Consider the following 21,872-nt stretch of genomic DNA (forward strand, 5'->3'; position numbering starts at 1 on the left):
TCTGATAATCTAGTTCAAAGAAATAATATACAATGAAACTTTGTACAGTTTTTTTTTTAAATTCATCGATGACTTCGCTGCGATAGGATATATGGAAATTGTACACATGCATTCACTAACAAATTTAAATACTGGCAGGGCATTTAAAAGCAAACTAAATTGAAATTCACACATAAAAGCAATAACAGATAATTTTTCTTGCAAAATTACATTTTTAAAAAGCATGGTGGACTTCTAACAAAAACTCATAACATCAACTTACATACGTACAAACAGCATATTACGTACAACAGCATATTACGTACAAAAACCTTTAAATTGGCCTTAATTATTGAGAACCTTTTAAAACAGCAAATGCCCGAGTCTATAAAAATTGTAGGTTTTACAAAATCAGGAATTGAAGTTTGTTACTGAAGTCAACATGTGTAACTATTGACAAACGTAAACCTATTACATCTATCACAGAAGAAATAACTACTTTTTACAAGAAAAAAGATTCGAATTCGAGAACCATTTTGGTTTTATATCCATGCAGAACTAGAAATTAAAAATCTAAGCATGGTTTCATTATGATAGTCCAAAAGATTGGAAAAGATCATGAATTATTAGATAAGGTTCAGGAAAATATGAAATTGTTAAATCCTTGGGCACTTCAAACTGAAGTAAACTGATGCATAATGAGTTCAAGAAAAAATACCGTCCCAGATGCTTTACGATATAGTACTGAATATTTGGAATGCGACTAATTACAAATGGTTGAGCTGTATTCTGACATTTGCATGATAGCGCATTCAGGAGATTTTTCGAAGCCTTGTTTTAATGTATGTGAAGGTGAATATAAAAAGGCGTTCGATGAAAAGATGAAGGAAATTCGAATTGCATGGAAACAGGTATTGGCTTGAAACCAAAAATTTGAGATTAAACCGCCACTGACGACCAGCAGTCCTGTCTATGAGCTCATTTGCGTCTCCTATATAAAACTAAAATTTTCCATTTCAGGAATTCCTTTCTCTTAGAACTAAATAACTAAATAGAGACATCATCCTTGTTATGGTCACTTAGGATTAATTTTTAGGAACCCCTTATTAGGAAAGATTAAATAAGACGCGATTTATGTCTAAAGAATGAACTATTTGTGTTACAGAGTATTTTTGCCATTACCTAGCATGCTCTAAGGTCTCTCATCACTCTTCTTTAAGCTACAATATTAACTCATCGAAACTAAATAATTTATCAAACATATTTTAAATCAGAAAAAAAGCAGAGTTGTAGGGCAGAGTTAAGACAAAACGGCGTAAGGATACGTGGATATTTCTAAAAGGCCAGATTGTAAAGCATGTATTGTTTGGCTATAACCTTCTGGGAAAACACCTTCGTACTGGTATTTATAACCATCCATATGGCCACCTTTGCAGTGTAATGAAATTATGAATTTTACATGAAAGTGTAAAGTATTTTATCATGAGCAATATGAAATTCGGGCCAATCTCATCGATTTAAAAATAAGCATGCATATTTAAACATAACATTTGTTACTCTCTTTGAACCTGTAATTTAGCTAAAACCCGTTTTTAAAAACATAAATATTTGATTTGGGAAACAGTACTCTTTTATTTCTTCCGTAGTATCCTTCGTATTTACATTTTTTACATTTTTATGTGATTTTGTTTAGTTTTATTTCTATCAGGATGTTTTTAGTGTAATATCGTTTTATACTACCTATACTATTAAAATCTGTGTGCGTCCCTTTCTTTGTATTTTTGTTTGTAGTATCATCTCCTCCGGAACGGCGTGAGTTGAGTTTCGAGAGAGGTACCCCCAGTATTCCAAAATTCCAAAAATTTGTGGGAAGCGTTTTCGACCAGTCTCATCTTCGTACGACTTTAGTAAGCTGAGATATTAATTAAAACTCTGAAAACACTTATTTTAGCACTAATTTTTCCGAATGGCAACAGTCTCGGGAGTCACTGGAGGTAAAAATGCTTTATTTCGAAAAGTTTGTCACTCATCGCTTTCACATCATAGAGTTTGTTAATACGTTTGTAAGCTTTACAAAATATGAAATAAAAATAGCATTATCAAACATTAAATAATTTATTATTATAAAAAAAATCTGAAAGGTTTCAGATTTTAAATTACGTCCAAAGGCGCGTTTTTTTTTAATGTTTTGTGTGTTACCTTTATTTATTAAATATCATGTTCTACGTATTCAAAATTCAGTTCAACAGCAATATCGCAAAACAATTTTAAAATGAGCATATCTTCAGAATTTCCGATACACATTTTCGCGCGCTGGAGATAAAAAGGTTTCCTTCCCCCGTAGAGTGTTGCCATTGCTCGCTTTTAAATTGTTGAGTTTGTTAATAAAAAAATTCGTTAAAGTTTACAAAAAATGTAATAGATAATAAAACAAATTCCTAATTCTAAATTTGGGCTTCCAGATGCCCATATTCAGGTGGAAAAGTACGTTATTCAAAATTGGATGGCTCTAGGCACCGTTGTTTTATCACAATGCTAGACACATTTCATAATACAGGGTTATAATATAATACAGGGTGATAATATTTGGGGGCAACAATTTAAATAATGGTAATTGAATAATCTCGGATATTTATAGTGAATCGGAATTTGTGTGTGAAGTGAATCGGATATTTATAGTGAATCGGAATTTGTGTGTGAAGTGAATCGGATATTTATAGTGAACCAACGCAAAATGCCAAAATGAAAATCATAGTCCTTCAGGGAAAAGTGGCCGCTTTAGACTAATAATGTCATATTCTGATAGTGAAAAAAGCACGCGATTACATGTGACGTCATTGTATGTCAAAAATGTTTCGTTAATGTCAGTATTTTAAACAAATAGCTGCTGTTGGTAACTTTTTTTGTTTCAGGTTAGGATAATTGATACAGTATGTTCAATTATCCCTAACATTAAGGCGTTCTATTATCCTAAGTTAATTCTTTTATTGATATTGAGAAAAAGCTGTTATATTACATAAAATTTAAATCATGACGCCATATGTATACGCATTAACCTGAAGTGTCGAAAATTTTTGTTTCCTGATTTGGTAACAAAAAATCATTTACGATTTAGATGCTGCTCGAGATCAGTAAAATACTTCTTACAATTAGCAAAAGGCTTCTCAATTAGGATATTTTACCTTGGTTGTTGCTTAATTAAGCTTGGTTGTTGCTTGGAAAGAATAGACTAGTTTCATACATCTTGAAATGCTTTTATGCATTCTCCTTCAAGGTGCACATAGAACTTATAAATTTTGCTTTGGCAGCAGCTCGCTCATCTGGCGGGATTGCCCGATAGTCAGTATTGAAATAAAAAACTTCTTTTGAATCATTCACGCACGTATTATTTTTATTTAATCAACATTTAACAGTCAAATGAAGATTGGTCACATACACAAAATTAACAAACGAAATAACTTATTTCTAATACAACGCCTACTTCTTTATATTTTCACTGCACTTCAAAAGCTGTACACAATTACCAGGACGACAAGAAAACCAACATCAAGTTACAAAGGCGTTTGAACATAAATAATATTTAAATGAGCGAAAATCAAATTAATTGCTATAAAATTCATGAAATCAAATGCATATTATCTGAGTAGCCGTCAGATGAATGTATTAGAAATTTGTTTTTATTCAAATTACTCAAAAAATATTTATTTACGTAACATTTCCCAAAATTATTTCAATTCAACACCCTGAAAAGTTTGCATTAACTGATATAAAAGAAATTCAAAGCAACACATCGGAAGTTGCATCATCAATGATGACTTATTCCAATAAAGCCGGCCAAAGGGCTTCTAGATAAGAATGTTTAGTTTGGATTGTAGATTATTAAGAATGCATTATTGTGAGATTAGTTTTCTCAAGACAGAACTGTTATCAGATAATGTAACTAATAAAATATTTGTTTTTACAATTTTTCTCTGATTTTTGAAAAGCATTAAACAAAACAGTCTGTGCAACAGATTATTCAATTACCATTATTTCGCTTTTGGATCGCGTCGAATTTAGATCTTCTTAGGAAGTATATTCTTCAAGGTAAGCTCACTCAGAAATTATTTGAAAAAATGCATGATTATTCAAAAAGTGATTAGATGTCACACTTAGAGAATCAATTTTAAAAATATTTAATTTCCATAGTTAATACCTTTTCTGTTGATTTATTTCATAGAATATTCCTGTGTGGAGATATAAGATTTTATTTGAGTGAAATTACATTTAATAAGTTTTCTTCTTATGAGAAATAATATATAGACTATTACATCATAATTAAAAAGCTTGTTTTTAGCTTTTTTAAATGAATACTTATTTGATGACTTCAGCTTCAGATTCAGATCAGGACGCTTCAGCTTAAATGAAAGTATACGCATATTTAAGATTAGAAAATTAAGAATGGTATAAGGATTTATATTTACATTATTAATCTTCCATTATGAACATGCCCTCCCCGGGTTCATTAAACAATGCTGAATAAGCCAAATACTATTATTTAACAGGATGCAAAATTACAAAAATCCGATAAATATGAGTTACCTTGACATAATTTTCGAAAACGTTTAAGATAAGATTATTAAAAATTGCTGACAATTGTACTGAACTACACAGAATTAGTAATACATATAATTTTCCGCAAAATTTATTATAAAATATTAAAAAACCACTAATATACTTTGCACCGCGATTTGCGATTTTCAAAACTTAAGCATTAATACAGTAAGGAAAAAAAAATTAAGCAAGAAAGCAGTCTTGGAAAATTACTTTCTTCTAAAATTTTCTGATCTAGACAAATATTTCGGAGATAATTTGGACTCCAGTGTTGCAGAGATCGTCAAATTTATCTTCCCGTGTTAACTTTCTTTAAGCTACAACATTTAACTCCTCGAAGCAAAATTTGATTCATGTGCAATTAATTGATTACCTTTAAAACCGTACTGTTTTGATCTCTTAGTTTCAACTGAACTTATGTAATAAGTGCTTCAAAATATTGCTTTATGATTAATCTGTAATGATTAAATAAGACAAAAAAAGCAACTTTAGATTGACGCAGATTTTCAATAAAATTTATCGATTTGAAAGAGATTTGACAGCCTTCTAAATCGATGAGTTTTATTCAAAACCTACTCCAGTCTAAGACTGTTTATTTTATATCTAGGATATTAAGTTTTTAGTAACAGTTAAGACTTCAGTCGATTCTTTTGTTTGTAACGTAATCCCTCAGTCCAGACCATAGCACAAATTTCAAGGCAAGCAACAGAATTTAAACTGAAAGAACCTTAAACGGCATGACTTGCATCACAAACTTAGCAGAGCAGTTGCTCCCAACATCTGCTTGCCTGTTAAGAGTGGACCGAACACTAGTAGTTTGGTTTGGAACACTAGTAGTATTTCTCATCCAATTAATTCAGTTCTCACTTCCCGACAAAGCAAAAATACATAACATCTAATATCTATATTAAAAATATTAAAATTTGCGAAGTAAATCTTAAACACTTATTTCCTCGAATACATTCCAGAATGGATTAAACATGATTTAATTCGCAATAATAAAAGAAGGTGTTATTTTTGTTGTTGTGAAGCTTAGTTTCTCTAGATTGGCAACAAATCCGCTATTTTGCCAAGTTTGAAATGTAAACAAACATGTTCACCATCGCAAAAATAATTAGGCTTAGTTGCACTTAAACATCTTTTAAATTGTTGATAACTCCACAAACATTGCATGCAGATTTACTAAAGGCATAAAAACCTTAACCGGAAGCTAAGAACAACATAATTCAATCATTTTTAAAGCAAAAAGTGCACAACTTACAAACATATAAGAGTAAAGAAACCGAGATCACTGAGCCGGGTAACAGAGTGTATAAATATATATATAAATATAATACCTATATACGTTTAGTTCAGCCTATTGTAACCAAAATACGAGATGCACATCTACATGTTATAGTAGTCCTATATACAAAATTGCAACATTCTGAGGCTACTCGTTTTTGAGTTATGCGAAATACATACGTACGTACATAAGTGCAGACGCCCCGAAAAATTCTCTTCAGAACTCATTTTAAAGCAATTTTATAATTTTTTTGAGGAAAAGTCTTTTATTCTTTTAGTCTTTTATTCTGTCCTTACGTACAGATGTCACGCAAAAACATCGTTACATTTCATTCGATAGCGGTCAAAATGGATATTTTCGTTGAAATATGCTGCCTGAAACTTTTAGCGATTACAATACTTTTTACTTCGTACAAGGAAGGAATAAAAACTAAACACTAACTAAAATTTGAATGAACAACTAATTAAATAGATACTTTTTGTAGAATAAAGAAGGTCTTTTTGTTGTAGGAGGATTAAAAACGCAGTTTCAGTATGCAAAACTAAAATGCTCATAGTTTAACATTAGAATATATATTTTCTGAAAAACATTCATCCATATTTTCTACTGCTATGAAATCTCTTTAGTAGCTGATTTTACTTTATTTTGGTTATTATTTCAAAACGTTGAGCTGCATGTGTAATCAAAAAATTAAACTCTTGGAAACGAATTTACGACATGTTAAACTGAGGTTAATCGCAATGAAATACTGGCATAATTATATTCTATAATTTCTGAGGATTACTCCAAAAGCCGCAATCGATTACACCAAATGCAAATGTTAGTTATAAATTTCCAGAATCGTAATGTACACTGCGGGGAAAAAAAAAAAAAAAAAAAAAAGGACAGTTCTATGTCTCCCGTTTTACTGGGTCGATTGACGAGAAACAACTTGCATTTTTCATGTCTCGAAAGCGCGACTTAGGCTATATATCAGATTTATATATAGTTTTTTCTAATATAGGTATTTTGACCCAAAATCGGACCCTTTTCTGAAATAACATACAAATTTCTTTCCATATTTCGATTCTACGACTCAAATTACCAAGTTTTGTAAAAATCACACAAGTAGTTTTTAAAAATTAGCTCTCAAAATTTCAGCCCCTCAATGTTAATTGAGTTGGCATATATTTATTAATCTCTCTTTTTTATTAAATTTATTTGATACTTCCTTTCACATTTCGAAATTTAGGTCCATTCCAAATAAAATTCACCCATTTTTTATTTATTTTTAAAATTTGTATTTTTAAAAAGTTTTATAAATTTTTCAAAATTATTTTTGAATTATAATCTATAAAATTTTTACCATCATTTTAAAGTAGATGCATACCTGCAAAAAAAAATTACAGTTTTTTATTCAACATTTCCGAAGATATACGTGAATTTATATATTGGTGCGCTTTGAAATTTGGCATATTTGTTGAAAGTGATAAAACATCAAATGTGTAAAAAAAAAGGTAGAAACGAGGTGCATATTTTTCCTCTCCGGCATAATGGAAGGGAAAGGAAAATTGGTTGCTGCATATTAAGAAGTTCGGCAAGTGGCGAATTCTTGGTGGCAAGTGGCGAATTCTCGGCGAAAACTGAAAAAAAAAAAAAAAAAAAAAAAAAAAAAAAAATGGTGCCAAGATAAATTTCTCTGTAAATTTCGCACCAAATTTTACAAAATTTAATATCTAGGCATAGTTTCAGTCGTAGAATCGAAATATGGAAAAATTGGTATGTTATTTCGGAAAAAGTCCTATTTTGTGGCAAAATACCTATGTTAGAACAACGCTATATGTAAATCTAATATATGTCCTAAGTCGCGCTTTGGAGACATGAAAAACGCAATTTGAATTTTGTCAATCGGCCCAGTAGAACGGGAGATGTAAAACTCTCCCTCTTTTTTTTTTTTGGCAATGTTCCTGTTTTCGTAAACAAATCTATTTTTAATGTACAATTTTATGTAGTTATCTATAAATAGGAACATGAATGAATTACTATTAAAACTTGACAAAGTCAGATTATGATGTTTTTATTATTTTTTTAAAGTTATGTATAGTAAAATAAAACTATTTAAAATATTTTAAGGAATATGTTGTAGAACTCTATAATTTTTAGTAATAGTTACGTTAATTTGTTAGCCTTTTCTATCTTCTCTTATCCTCCTCCAGTTTTCTCGCCAGTATGTAAATCAGTTAGGGTAAACGAGAGTGTATTTGAACTGAAGAGCAGTGAAAAGCTTAGTTAGAACGTGGTTTCGGAATTATAAGCAAACGTCGTTAGTTCTAACACCAGTTAACTTTAAATCTCGGCTTGGCATTTTTGCCGTCGAAATTATTATCCTGTCGGAGTAGGTTTCTGACTCAACCTGTTAGGTTAAATTGCATTGTGTAATCTTGCATTCCTCTTTGCCTTTGAACTTAGTTGTTAAATTATCTTTTAAGACCCTTACCGCAAGTGATCGGTGACTGCGTAAGCGCTAAGTCCGTGCCGTCTAAGCTATTGTGTTTAATAAGATGGCTTTTACAACCTTCTTCTGTTGTATTCATCTTCGAGGCTTTGCGAAAGTCGTAGCTTAGATTTTGAAGTAGATCTAGTTACATTGTATGTTAGCGAAGAGGGCTAGATCCCACAACATATAAATTGTAAACATTTTATCATATAAAATATTCAGTTAAAAAAATACAATATAAAATAATCAGATAAGATAAAAACGAAACTTTTAATTTGAAAATTCGTCCGAATACCAAATACACCAAACTAAAATATACTTTTATTTAAAACTCATAAAATCATTAATGAATTAAAAAAGGAGAAAAATAATTTATCCCATAGTATAATGATAATTAAGGTATTAAATATCTCTCTTTATAGAATTCATCTACAATTTTGTATCATGAATAATAAAAGCGGGAGAAATGTATAAAGGTAATGGCTTTTGACAAAACAATTCGATATTTAGGCCCCGACTAGTTTATTTTTCGTGACATGAAACTGTAGACAAATTTTGCAAAGAGAATTTTGTAACGTTTCTTCCCATTACACTATAGGATAAATTATTTTTCTCTTTTCAGTTCATCAGTGACTCTATGAGTTTAAAATAAAAGCTTATTTTATGTAAAAACACTTCACACTTCTTTATGTTTTAAATCTTAGTGACCCATCAATCAGATTTTTCAATTGAAAAATAATTTTTCAGCAATGAATAATTACTCTTTTACTTTCAACAAATCTGTTGCATAAAATGAAAAAAAACAAATCCAGGGATTTTGCCAAAAAATCTGAAATTATGTCGAAATCTCCTATAAATTTCATTTAAAGATATTTCCTGCTGTACGTACCAATGTAGTAAACATTTAAATTCTGAGAGTTTTAGTTTATTCATTAAACAAAATTATGCATAAAAAACGGGTTCAGTATTAAATTTGAAAGAATCTAAATCAAATTTTGAAAACTGGGCTTCACCAAATTTGACCTAGATAGTTTGTCAACAAATAACTAAAAAAAATCGATGACAAACTTTTACCATAGAAACAAACACTATGAGTGAATTAAATATATGCTTATTAAAAAGTGTTTACCTTTCAAAATGAAAGAAAAAATAAAAATATAAATTAAAAAAAAATATTAAAAAAATCTGAAAGGTTTCAGATTTTAAATTACGTCCAAAGGGGCGTTTTTTTAACGTTTTGTGTATTACCTTTATTTATTAAATATCATGTTCTTTGCACGTAAACCATAAAATTCAGTTCAACAGCAATGTCGCAAAGTAATTTTAAAATGAGTATATCCTTAGAATTTCTGATACACACTTTATTTTTTTATCAAAAAATTATTATAAAAACGTTCATTTTTTTCCAATAGAGAGTTGCCATTGCTCGCTTTTAAATCGTTGAGTTTGTTAAACAAAATTCTTATACGTTATATTTATAATAACGAATAAGTTTTTTATAGTAAGTTTTACAAAACATGAAATCGATAATAAAACAAATTCCAAATTTCAAATTTGGCCTTTCAGTTGCCCATATTCGCAGTAGGATTACGTCATTCAAACTTGGATGGCTCTAGGCACCGTTGTTTTGTCACAATGCGAGAAACATACATACATTTATGCAGATTCTGCATTAGTTATTTTTTTACTTCCTTGTACGAAGTAAATAGGAAGTATTGTAATCGCGAAAAGTTTCAGGCAGCATATTTCAACGAAAATATCCATTTTGACCGCTATCGAATGCAATTTAACGATGTTTTTGCGTGATATCTGTAAGTAAGGACAGAATAAAATACTCTTTTCCTTTAAAAAAATTATAAAACTGCTTTAAAATTAATTCTGAACAGAATTTTTCGTGGCGTCTGTACGAATGTATGTACGTACGTGCGTACGTATCTCGCAAAACTCAAAAACGAGTAGCCTCAGAACGTTGAAATTTTGTATGTAGGACTGCTATAACATGTAGATGTGCACCTCGTATTTTGGTTGCGATCGACCGCACCAAACGTATATAAATATATATATATATATATCCACTTTGTTACCCGGCTCAGTGATCTCAGTTTCTTTACTCTTATATGTTTGTAAATTGTACATTTTTTGCTTTAAAAATGATTGAATTATGTTTTTTTTATCTTCCGGTTAAGAATTTTATGCCTTTAGTAAATCTGTGTGCAATATTTTTAGAATTATCAGCAATTTTAAAGTTGTTTAATTGCCGCTAAGCCTGTTTTTAATGGCGGCCATTGATGTTTACATTTGAAACAGCAGACTAGTGGATTTGTTGCCAATCTAGAGAAACTTAGCTTCGCAACAATAAAGATAACGCATTCATTTATTATTGCCAATTAAATCATGCTTAATTCTTTCTGGAATTTTTTCGTGGAAATAAGTGTTTGAGATTTACTTCGTAATTTTTAATATAGATATTTTGAGTTTTTATGTATTTTTGCCTTCTCGCGAAGTGAGAACTGAATTAATTCAATGAGAAATACTTAATCGTCTGTAAAAAACTGTTTCTTTTTTGTTTTGTTTGCTTAATTTCTTTTATACATCATTCTAGCTTTATTATAGTATTTGAATAGAACATGTGGCAACGATTACATAATTCTATTCCTTAAATGATATAAATTTTGTGCATTATGAGTTATAATATGAACGAAATATATACGTTAACTGTTATATAATTGTTGGATTATAATTAATTGGATTATATAACAGTTATATAATTATTATATAATTATTGGATTATATAACAATTAACTTAACTTCCGTTATAGAATTATTTTATAAGTTAACTGTTATATAATTATTAATACTGTTAAGTTAATCTAGCGCCAGAGTGTCGCTATGGTAAGCAAATACTAGAGTGAATTTTAAAGAATGCATTTATTCTATTGTGGTTTATGCGCTGTCGGCGAAGTTATTGTTGATGAGATGTAAATAGGCTACCACATTTGGTGCTTTAACGCGCATTGGGTGATACCTCCCAGTTAACAGAAAAGCACCACTAATTTTCCTAAAATTACTAATGATATATATAAACATTGAAGGGCCGGTGCGGATCGTGCTAGGCATTCTCTGCAACTGGATCTCTAGAAGAACAACATAAGAAGAAAACCGGAGACCTTGTTTCCTTAAGTGAACAGAACCTTGTGGATTGCTCGAAGTCTGAAGGTATGAAGGAGACTCTTGAATAACTGCATTTCATTTATAAAATTAGAGTTGATTTTTGAAGACCAGAGGAGGGATACTAAATCCCTTCTCTGAAATACATTAGCAAACATTCGAAATATGTTCCAAAATTTACATTAGCTAAAAATATCATTTATTATTAGAGCCTTCCAATAAAACAGGCTTTTACAAATAAAGACAAGGAAATTTTAATTTTCATTTTTTCTCAAAAATATATGTATCAATCTCATCAACTAATATACAACAAACAAAGAATTAAATTCTAATATTCAATAGAAAAAAAGTTAAATATGGAATTTTTGATTTTCAATGGCAACTTTCTGACGAAATTTTACCATTCTAATAATTTCGATGTTTCATTAAAACACTTCCTCGGATTTTCAGTAAAACTGCAGTTTGCACAGTTGATCCCACACCTTAAAAAAATCTGATGTGGACACCACATGAATTCCATGTATAACCTATTTAATTATGCAAATTTTTTGCTGCATATTATTTAAACTTATTTCCCCGAATTTCATTACAGATAGTTCAGGTCGCACTTCGTGGACAGAAAAAACACAAAAAAACTCAAAACATCTTCATTAAAAATTGTAATATACAGAAAAATCTAAAACACCAAATAGAGTTAAAAACAGTTAAAAAATTTTACAATTAAAATTAAAGTTTAAATTAATTCAAATTAGGCAGAAAACCAGATTTTTTTCGGTGCACAAAACTTTACTCGGCAAAAAGACACTGAAGTTGGTGCAGAAACTGACTTCATTCACTACGCTACTAAGTTTCATATGTAAATAAATGGCGAGTTGTTAGGCTTAGTGGAACTTAAACAACTTTTAAGTTGTTGATAATTCCATAACTATTGCTTGCAGATTAATTAAAGGCATAAAAACCTTAACCGGAAGACAAGAACAACATAATTCAATCATTTTTAAAGCAAAACAGTGCACAATTTACCAACATATAAGGAAACAAAACTGAGCTCACGAAGCTGAATATTAGAATATATATATTTATATACTTTACTAAAAAAGAAGGCGCACAGCTACATGTTACAGGAGTCCTGTGTACAAAATTTCAACGTTCTGAGGCTACTCGTTTTTGAGTTTTCGAGATACATATATACGTACGTACGTATAGACATCGCAAAAAAAAAAAAAAAAAAAAAAAAAAAAAACTCTTCTGAATCCTTTTTAAATCCTTTTTGCAACCCGTTTTGAGGAAAAGAGCCTTTATTCTGTCCTTACGTACAGATGTCACGCAAAAACATTGCATTCGATAGAGGTCAAAATGCATATTTTCGTTGTAATATGATACCAGAAAATTTTCGCGATTACAATACTTCCTTTACTTCGTACAAGGAAGTAAAAAGGGATAATATTCTATCCTAGTACAAGAAGAGGGAACATTATAGCTTCTAGTGTGTCAAAAATAAATTTATGTGGATGAGAAATTTCCAGCGATTTTGTTATTGCGAGGGAAATCCAAAATTCTAATGATAACAGAAAAAATTTTAGAAGGAACGGAAGACATTTAATGCAAATGGCTCGCATGCATAGGAGTAAATGTACTAAAAATGCCAAATGTTGTAAAAATACTTGGTGATCAGAAATAATTAAATATTAAATCGAATTATAAATTAAATTATACCTGCTTTGTGTCCACAGTAGCCAAAGGATAAAGATTCACAATTCAATTACTTACCCTTTCGTGTAGTGCCAATGACGTTTACAATCGAATCAATTTTTATTTTCTAATGGTAAGTATAGCAATTGGTACTTATCATAAGAGTGAAAAAAAAATAGTTAATCTGCTAATCAGAAAAAGAGGTTTTTTGCAAGATCGTCGTTCTAAATCGTAACTGCATGCATCGTCTTAAATAATTTTCTTTTCGGCACCTGATGAACGGAAATTTAACTAGAATTCAATATGGATGGGTAATGACCATGATTTGCTGTGTCGCTCTGTACAGTCAAGTATAAGTCAATCTCTTGCCTCTTGTCTTGATGTAACATGGAGCAAAAACTTGCATTCCTTATTCTTCGAAACACACGAAAAGGTTTTTCCGCTGCCACGAAGTAGAATAAGTAATTGAAGTAAAAATGTTAGCCTTGCTCTCACAGTAACCACTAAGTATCTACTGCAGCCACTCCGTTAGTGTCAGCTGTTTTACCGCTCGGCAGCCAGTCGTATTGCATCTCTGAAATTTATAATTACGTTAATTTTGCTAATTGCAACTAGAGTAAAAAATGACTACTTTTCATTTTTTTACTGTACCTCATCTATGTTATATATTCAATCCTTAATCAGCGTAAATATTATCATTAAATAGTGTATTGTTTGTGTCCGCTAATATAACGACTGTATGAAACATTTTTCCATAGTAAAATGATTTCCAGAATTTCTTGTATACTGACCTAATTATTCAAAGATTACAATTCAATTAGTTCTATTTAATTTTCATGTTCAGTTACTGTGTATTGAAAGGCAAAATATATTCTTTCACTTGTTATCTCTTCATTCAATATATATATGTATATATTTATATGCTATTGTTGCATTAGTGGATCATATCAGTACCAAGAGTTGATATTTTTCAAATTTTCAAAATTCTCAGGTATTGCGCTATGTTTGAATCTTGTTATTTTTACACGTTTTCAATGTTTATCTGTCCAATATTAGGAGTTTATTCTTTTACTGTTTATTTTCAAATTCAGTAGATTTATATATCTATTTTTTTCAGAAAAACTGAAAATGACCTGGCTTGTTAATCAACGCTTACCCGAAAATATATACTGAGTTAATGTTTTTTAGATACTGATTTTCATTCTGTGTCTAACGTATCATATGTCCATTCAGATTAGAAATCCAAATAATATCCTTGATATAAGATAAACTGAATGCTGTCAGAAGTACATAAATATTGTAAGTAATATCAAAAACACTCGAAGATCGAAAAGAAAATTACTACTATTTTGATCTATCAATTGTTCTTGGCAAACACATTATTTGCCTTTGCCGTTATCTGTTATTCAATAACGAAGAATATGTATGTATGTTTCTGTTATTAAATAATGAAGAATCTATCTGTATGTGTACATGTATGTAGCCTCCTACTGCGAAAAAACGGCGGCACGTAGAGTCATCAAATTTTAAACGCACTTCACCCAGACATGGTGTTTCGCCTAAAATATGTGCCCCTCACAGTACGAACTTTGATTTTTTTTTATTTTACACTATTTATTTAATTATTTTTCACTTTGCCCCTCACAGTTCGAACTTTGATTTTTTTTTTATTTTACACTATTTATTTAATTATTTTCCACTTTGTACGAATTTTATGAACTTCTAATTAATAAATTAAGTGATTAAAAAGTAATATGTTGCCCTTCGAAAAAGCGTACGACGTTTGTCTTTCAAATTTAATAAAATAACTTAGAGATTTAAAAGAAATATATTGCTATTGCCTGACATAAAATACTTTTATCTTCCACTCCTAAGTTTGTTACCATTATGTGAAGCATAGGATATTTAATTAGTCTTTCAAATTTAATCTCTCTTTTATTGATTATTAAATTAAGCGATAAGAAGCAAAAAATGTAGATTCAAAAATCTATTAATAACCGGACTCATGAAATTACACTGGCTAGACTCCTTAAAATCAGTATATATATTTTCTTTTTTATAATAACTATTTTAGGCTACTGGATTCGCAAGCAGCTAGTAATAACAAGGAAGAAGGGGCAAATTGAATTCACCTGATTTTAAAATATAAACATTTTATAATGCAGAAAAGTATTAAGTAAAGGAGTGAAAGATGTTTCTGTTTTAGTTTCCGAACAAATTTCTTATATTACAAAAATTGCATTAATTTTCATATATATTGTAATATTTTAGCAATAAATTCCTGAACTTAAAGCGATCAAGCGCTTAAAGTCTTATGACAGTACATGAGCAACACTATATTTGTACGTAAGGCTTTATAAAAAAGTCTTATAACCATATTAATTACCAAGGCTTTGTTATGTGGGAGTAAGATAAAAAGGTACGAAAACACTGTATTTTCTCAATAGCACTATTATTGCTTTGTCCATAGTTGGAAAATTAATTATAGTTAAAAATTGTAGATATTTTTGGAGATAGATGATTTTTAAAAATATTTTAGAAAATGTTTTGCTCTTCCAAATAAATGTTTTTACATAACATTTGGAATTAATTAATAAGTAAAAACAATCTTTTGTACAGAGTTTGAATTTTTTTCTCCCTTCAAGTCATTTTCTTTAAATAACTTATTTTACAAAGCATATGTACTAAAAAAATTAAGCTGCAATGTAATTTTAAATCCTATTAGCGTACATTAACTTAACCAAATGCGTAATAAGTTTTGGGAATCTATATATGAAGCGAAATGCGTATTTTTTAGGCAATCTGGGATGCCGAGGTGGCATTATGGAACTAGCTTTCGAGTACATAAAGCAAAATGATGGAATTGATACTGAAGTGTCTTATCCGTACACTGCTGAGGTAAGATTCAAAACTTCTCATAAAATTAACAATCGTTTACAGATACCTAAGGAAAAATATATTTTAATTTGTAAGCAGTCAAAGAATTTCCACTTTGAATCAAACATTTTGCGCCTTCCTATATTCTACGGAATTCGATATTAGGGCATTATGGGAAGCAGATGTCTTTGAAATTTGAAATTTGAATGCAGTCCTCTTTATACCATTTTATACAAACTGCTTCTTTTTGTTTGTTTGTTGGGATCAAAACTTGACATTAATTTTTGACCTTTTTCTACCGAAACGAATTTCTTGAGTTTTGCACACGAACATATTGGCAATAAAATTTTTCAATGAGTTTTTTTAAATTCATTATAATTTTTTTTAAATTTAAGTGTAAGTAATTTTTTAAAATTTAAATTAAGTGGCTTTTATAATATTTTTCGGCATATAACTTTATTTAGTGATCAAATTAATAGGCGTAGAATTTTGGTCTTTACACTAACGTTATGTACATTTTATATTTAATACCTTTTAAATAATAATACTCTTTCTTATATTTTTATACCTCCTTGTTCATACCATTTGGAATGATATGCAGGTTACTGGAATATGGCAAAATTGACGAGGGAAGGAATGTCTTCGTGGAAGGCCTTTCTAAGGAAAACTGAATCGTATTCAAGTTACACGCGCAATGGAATACAAAAATTAACGTTTGAGTATTAAATCGAAATTCTTCCTCGAGTATTGTATGTTATTTAATAAATCCGTATGAACAAATGCTTTTCATATTTGAATAGATATATAATCATTCATGCTTTAAGCTAAACAGAAATTAAGGTTAAATTATGCGAAACAGAGAAGAGCGTAACAGAAAATTTCAACAAAATTTGAAGTTTGACAGTTAGTTCATTTTAATGAGTTGAGCAATCCTGTTTAAAATGCATGCTTATTAAAAAAATTGTGTTTTGAAGCAGTTTTTATGTATAAAATGTTAAATAAATCATGGAATGAAGCATTATTTATAACGAAATTAATTTCAATGTCAAAGATATTTATAAACTGAAATTCAAAATTTATTTTTGGTTTATCATTTGGAAAGATTCCTTCCGAATTATTTTATGTAAGATGAAAAATGCATTTTTATGTCTTTCAGGAGGGAATATGTCATTTCAAGAAAGCCAGCATAGGTGCTACCTGCACTGGATATGTTAGTGTTCTTTAAGCAGATGAAAGGGCTTTGAAGAAAGCAGTTGCAACTATTGGCCCCATTTCTGTTGCTATTGATGCAAGTCCACATAGCTTCTTGCTCTATAAGTAAGTAATATTTCTAGAAAATTAATCGAAACTATCTCATTCAGTATCCATTCTTAAATTTATGAAGAGTCTTCTTCCATCATTGAAATTAACTGTCGATCTTTCTAAAATTCTTCCTCTAAAATGTTTCCTTAACTTCCTGAAAATACCATATTACTTACCTTAAATTTGATATTAGAAATTTACACTAGTCGGAAATAGTGATGATTAATAAGTCTTTTGTTGGCTGAAATCTTCTCGTAATTTAAATAATGACGAGTTTAAACTTTAATTGAAATATTTTTCAGTAATTGTATTTTGAAATATTCCTTATCTTCCGAATAATCTAAATAATCATATCAAAAGTAATAATTCTTTTCATTCTTAACCTTCTAGAAAATTCTGTGCAAGGTGCTTTTGACAAGGATATTCATAAAAGAATAATAAACTATTCTTAACGTATACTTTATCACTGATTTCCAAATTCATGATGGCTAAGGCAATAAGGGAAAAATAACAGCAAAAAGTGTCAATAACCAGACGTTAAATTACATCAATTTATTTAATTTCAGTTCAACAACGTTGACCAGGTATCTCATTTATAGCGTGTTTCGTTTATAAATTTAGTGTCATAAAATATAATTCTAGTCGTACACTCAGGCTAGGTTACTTATTTCATTCTAGGTTAATAAAATACACTTGACAGTTTCAGCAATTTTTATCTAAACGCCTGATGTAAACAACAGTCCTTCCAATTTCTAATTTTTTTCGTTTGCAAGATTTTTAATTAAATTTTTATTATTATGCAATTAGACAAATGGAATTTCTAAATAAAATTGAAATTAATTATAAGGCCAAACCCAACTTGGCTTAATCAAATATAGTAATCTCAGAACACTAAATGAATACAATAGAAATAAAACAGCTAAACTTTTTACTATTAACTTCGGCTCCTAGTATAGAATTAAAACTAACAGAAATTTGCTTTTGCTACTCGCGGGGATGAAAGAGAACACGGCATCATCTTATTTCCATTTGACAAGTTCAAATTATATTTTAGCTCACGAGTCGACTAGTTTTAGATACAAACTGCTACTTATTGGAAAAAACAAAGGAAAACTCACCAACTGATAGAAATATCACTCATGTCGATCATAAGGGAAAGAGTTTTCTTCTTACTGCCTACCGAAGTTGCCAGTCCTTTCCGTTGTTATGTATTGATCTGGTTTCAAGGAAAATTAAGATTGCTTATTCTATTCCATGACAGAAAAGACAAGCATTAACGGATAAGCTGCAGACGACGGCAAACAGATAAATAACAAAATTGTGAATGAAGAATCTTTTTGCCTTCTGTGTCTGTAGTAGAAAGTCAATGCTTTCTACTACCTTAATGAACCAAATCGTTTTTGAGCCGAGTGTCTCACTTAGAGGAATCGACGCTCCTAAGAAAAGGCTTCGTACTGGGCGCGATTGCCAAACTAGCCAAAAGAGCTAAAATTGGAGAAGTTGAAATTTATAGTATAAAAATTAGTATATGGAGACGAGATAAGCAGTAGCGTTAGAAAAAATATTCCTTTTATTAAGCATGACACAATTTTATTGTTTAAATGGTCCTGGATGTGCTAAAATGTAAGCAGAATGTCTGCAAGGCTATTATGTTTTAAAAGACGTTTTTAAGAGACGTGAGTCTTAAGAAACGACTGCTGTATTTCCGCTCTGTGAAGGAGAGCAGAATAAAATATGTTAGTCGCATTTCTCAGAGCTAAGAAGTAAAGCGCGATGCATAATTTTAATACTTGGATGCTTCTAACTAGTTTGGAACATAAATATTTGACATACTTGCAAAAAGATGTAAGGTTTGGTTGTGTTGGAAGTCGGTTTTATTTAATAAATAGGTCAAGAAGATAGCAAGGAGTGGTAAAAGGGGGGAGAGAAGAAGGGGAAAAGGTTAAGTGAGCTTCCCGGAGAGAGTTTGGCAAAATGAAGAAGAAGCGTCAGAAAAAAAGGTTGTGTGACATAATAGGAAGATAAAGAGTGTTGAACACAGTATTAAGAACACAGTATAATTCTCGAGATGCAAGAGCCAGACTAATTAGGAGAAACGCGAATGATAACTGGTAAAAAGGTATGTAGTATGAAAGGAACAGAGACCGAAGCAGGAATGTGATGACCCACAAGAATGTCCGAAATCAAGGAAAAATTACTGAAGGTGTGATGTGGCAGGCCAGCCCGGCTCTCCTGGCAGACTCTGTGATCGTCGTAATGTGATCTTTATTGGCTGTGCTTACTAAAGGTGTATCGGCTTCGTGTATGATGATCAGATAAATTTATATATTAGTTAGGAATTTTAAAATGGTGTTTGAGACTGTAATTTAGGCATGAAGAACAATGCAATGTGTAAATCCCCTGCAACGACTGTGCGATGATCTGTGTTCCTTTTCTACTATGTGCTGAGTGTGATGAAATTGAGATTACATTACCCTTTGAATGATGATCAACAGAAATGCTGGTCGAAACTATTATTTAATGTGTGATGATAGAAAAAAACGTGAGCACGTCTATTCTAGATGCCTAAATGTGTAATGTCTAAGAATGAACTCAAATTTTAAATCCTGACTACGTCAAGTTATTTTTTTATACGACTGTTAACGAGTTTGGGAGGGGGTATTATATCGCACCAAGGATTAGTATATCTGTATCTGAGTAAATTTAAGGGTCATCGTTCGAATACTTTTTTATTATCTTACATCTTTCTAAAAAATGTAAAGATATTGATCTATGCATAGTGAATATGAACTTAAAGAAAATATAAAAAATGAATATTTATGTAGATATGCTTATACGTTTCTCTCACTTTTAAACTTTTATTCAAAACTATTTAACCATTTATGCTCCAAATTACTTTATTTTAAAAAAAAGATTTTGAAACTTTTTTATTATATTTCTTTACGAATGAGAAACATCTGACATTAAATTTTCAAAAAAAGCTTTTGAATAATATCAAGATTTGATTAATAAGTTTTGAAACATATTTTCATTGTTTCTTTAGAATTGAAAACTGGGGCTTTAAAAGTTCCTTTGGGATATAACTGAGCGATTTTGTTGATGGGACTTTAATGTCCCTTCGGGAAAATGCTTAATATCAAGAGCTGTGCATATTACCTTAATAATTTGACTAATGACTTGTGGATCACTATTCAAAATTAATTTCACTAGCGTCCGTATTTTAAGGTATATTTAATTAGAAATAATTCTAAAATGTTTTTTAAGGAGGCTAGGTGTAAGAGAATTATTTCCACTCGGTTTGAAAAGTAGATTACAATTACTAATAGAAATTTATTTTTTATTTTAATCGTACTCCAAGTGTATGATTATAAAAACATCAAGTTCGTCTATTTCATTGAAGAAGCTTAATTTTACACAGTTTTGAACCCCGCATGATATATAATTTGCATCATTAATTAATAGGTATGTTCACAGGACTTGACATTTTCATCGACACATTTTTTTGAACTATGGAAAATTAATTGCTTTCCTTTTAATCTGCAATGTATTTCTAACATCTTAATGGCTTGATGATGGCGCATTATTTAGCTCATTTACATAACCTTAGTTATTCTGCGATTACCGGTCTATTCTATATTTTTTATTTTTAGCTTTATGTAAAATAATTATATCTTATTTATATAGTCTATCTGTTCGGTTAGGTTAGGTTATTTGAATATGACTAAGTCACGAGGAATATCTGCCGAAAAGAAGGAATACCTAAGAGGAGGACTTTCTGTAGGAAACTGGCTCGTATTCACATTACACACTCCGAAATCGACGAAAACAAACGATACTACTAGCCCATTTGCTTGGTCTCAAACCCAAAGCAGATCGAACTATTAATATTCAGTGCACTAAACTATTCGGTCACTATTGGGGCTTCTGTCTGATCGGAGCAAATGAAACAGTAAGAATACAGGATAGATTTTTAGCATAAGCAAAAAACGTGATAATTAAAATACACCTTGGATAATATTTGTATTTACTGAACACACTAAGTAGGCAAATTTCATTTAGCTTTCAGAGTACTGAAGTTCCGACAGCTTAAACAAAAATTAAATTGTCTAACCTAGACAAATATCATTGCATTATGAGTGCGGTGTTTATTTCTTCATCTGTTTGATTTTTAAAACTTCCTCAAGAATTTATTCATGTTATATCGTGTTTTTCAACTTTTAAGATGTCTTAAATATTACAGTCATTATTAGAGCTCAAACGTGTTAATCGAAATTTAGCTTTCCTTTTAAGTTTTTTAGCCCAAACAGCGTCTGCCCAGAAGGGCTACTAATGCCGTTTTGGCATTTTGCGTCAAATCGCTACAAACGTCATATCACTTTTCAAATTATTGTCAGGTGATGTTAGAACCCTGCATTATATTTAAAGAAATTAAATAATGATGAATTTGCATTAATGTAGGTTTGTTTCTCGCATTGTGATAATACAATGGTACCTGAAGCC

General features: G+C 30.2%; 1 pseudogene; it reads left to right on the forward strand.

The window, feature by feature from the left end:
- Positions 1-752: 752 nt before the first annotated feature.
- Positions 753-21,872, forward strand: part of LOC118188455 (cathepsin L-like peptidase) — a 33,299-nt pseudogene continuing 12,179 nt past the window's right edge.

This window comes from Stegodyphus dumicola, chromosome 6, assembly GCF_044657685.1.
Source record: "Stegodyphus dumicola isolate Sdum_Otavi_A_Nest chromosome 6, ASM4465768v1".
NCBI lineage: Eukaryota > Metazoa > Arthropoda > Arachnida > Araneae > Eresidae > Stegodyphus > Stegodyphus dumicola.